At 37.8% G+C, this 2,582-nt stretch overlaps 1 long non-coding RNA gene across 1 annotated transcript; it reads left to right on the top strand.

Moving 5' to 3' along the window:
• The first annotated feature begins 1,189 nt into the window (after positions 1 to 1,189).
• On the top strand, positions 1,190 to 2,582 carry LOC133480194 (uncharacterized). Its single transcript, XR_009789214.1, has 2 exons — positions 1,190 to 1,545; positions 2,448 to 2,582. It is a non-coding gene; the product is annotated as an uncharacterized LOC133480194 (long non-coding RNA).

Here is a 2,582-nt window from a genome sequence, read left to right on the forward strand (position 1 = left end):
ACTACCGACAGTCCCTACTTATTTTATTACCTACCAAAACAGCTCACGTGCCTATCTACTTAACCAACCAAATGACTACCTCGATATATATCTATATAAATACCTACCCAACCAACCAACCAAACAATCACCTACCTATCAAATCAACCAAATACTAATCTACTTACTGTATCTACCTGCCTACTTCCTACTTGTGTGTAGCACTTTAAATGGAAATATGACAATCCCTCCTAACTAATTAGCTAAACAACTAAACTACAATTTACTTAAAGAATAACAAACTAAATACACAACTTCCTACTTACGTCCTACTTACCTAACTACTTTCTCCAGCAATGACCTACCTGTCTAAATACCTACTGAACCAACCAACTACCTATCAAATGTATTGGCAAATTTGTCAAAAACAACCATGTAATGGTCCTGGTAACACAACCTACCTACCGACCAAATGCAATGGCAAAATTGTCAAAAACAACCATGTAATGGTACTGGTAATGCTACCTACCTACCAACCTACTACAATCCTACCGACCGACTGACCTACCTACCTACCAAGTTACCCACACCTACCTACCTTCCGACCGACCGACTGACCAACCTACCTACCTAGCTACCCACCATCCTACCTAAATACCTACCTAACCAACAAAACACCTACCTATTTTCCTACCAAAACAAAATAACTACAGTATATACCCAAACAACTAACCAACTACAGTACCAAACAGCCAAGCCATATTCCTCTTTATTTACCTACACAATTACTAACTACCCTTTTACTCATCTACCCACCAAACTATCTAGCTGAACAACTACCTTCCTACCTAGCTAAACAACTATCGGCCTTCTTACTTACCTACCTGTAGTCATTACACTGTGCTTGTAGAAGTGCACTGCATCATACTGACAGCTAAGTTTCGTGTGATGTCGCTAAAAGAGGTAAGTAACGTGAGAAATCCTGTTGTGGCCTTTGCGTATATAGCCCAAGTCATTTAAAGGCCTTTCATTTAGCTGGAGTCAATGTGGATTTTACAGCTGTAACGAGTCTTCTAACCAATCGTGGGTGTACAAGCAGAATTACCTCATGAAAGTGAGTAGCTGAATGGCAAAAATAAGTGCAAACAAGTTAAAAAAAAGAAAAGAAATCAAGGCTTGTGTGCTCTAGTAAGAGGGCTGACACCATTAATCTGTTTTTTCTTCTTCCCCTTTCACTGTGTTGTTAGTCAAGCATTTCCTGGCAGCCAGTGGAACGTATTCGTGCGTGTGTGTGTGTGTGTGTGTGTGTGTAAGGGTGATTCGACACGTTTGCACTTGTGCCCAGAAATGTGATACAGGATTCAAATGAAAGGTGTGACAATGACGATGATGATGATGATGATGATGAAGGAGCAAGCCAAGAAAAAAATAACAATGACATAACGTGCCAAATAAATATAGATATCAAGTTGAGGAAGGGTTCACTGCCAATAAACATCTTGATGACTGCTTTAATGTGTTTTGGCTGAGCGAGGAACTCAACACTCAAAGGGAACCACAAGGCAGGTATGAAACGAGGCAACTGGAGCTTTTCTCATCAAATATTCATCATTTCAAACCCTCCGTCAATGTTACTGCTCTCAGCAAACATAAGTACTGGGAAAAAAAGGGTAAACACGCATACCGTACATAGCTACAAAATGTATGGAAAGTTGATATATTGAAGAAAGTGTTACAGACACTATACTATATTATACTACTACACAATACTAAAATGCTTAATACAATTATGTAAAGAAAATTGAGATACAGGTTTTTGTTGGACAGTGACACTCTATATAGACCTATATTATTTTTTTTAATCTGATAAACAAAAAATACTTACAAACAAGTTCAAAATTCAAAATTATATTATGAACACAGTACACATCATACAGTATTATCTATATACTACATTTAATAATATATACTTTCTTGTCCGGGATCAAATCTCTGAAATTTGATTTAAAAAAAAATGTTGGATGACTTATCTTAAAAAATATTTTAAATCTATATAAAAATATACTAATGCGAACTGCAACTTGTAAAATGTGTGATTTTGGAACAGCCGCAGACAGGAAAATCGCCACCAAACCCCAATCCCCGGAAAGACCCGTTTTTGGCCATTTTTTCTGTGTGAAAGATTTCTTTGCATTTCCGATCCTATTTTTTTTTTTAGTTTTTGCTTTGTTTTAGAAACTTGAAAAATGTTTGCTTTTTGCGAGAGCTGCAGAAGTGACGAAATTTCAGAAAATTGACCCTCTGGAAGAGTGCTTTCATTTCCATTTCTGGGTCCGCCTCGGCCCCATGGTTTGTGTGTGTGATTTCTGGCACTCCTACACCTAAAAGTATTTTTTTAAGCATGTGAACAATAAGTGACTTTTGCCAAAAAACCTCCATCTGATTGTTTTTTTTCTTCCCATTTTCAGGTCCTCCCATGGCTCTTGGTGTGGGTGCATACCTGTAAGGTTCCCTGGCGCTCCTGGACAAAAGATGTTTTTGTACTGCCTTGGGCCATGTAAAATCCTGTAGGCCTAATATTGAATAACACGGTGGTAACATGA

Source organism: Phyllopteryx taeniolatus, chromosome 6 (genome assembly GCF_024500385.1).
Source record: "Phyllopteryx taeniolatus isolate TA_2022b chromosome 6, UOR_Ptae_1.2, whole genome shotgun sequence".
Taxonomy (NCBI): domain Eukaryota; kingdom Metazoa; phylum Chordata; class Actinopteri; order Syngnathiformes; family Syngnathidae; genus Phyllopteryx; species Phyllopteryx taeniolatus.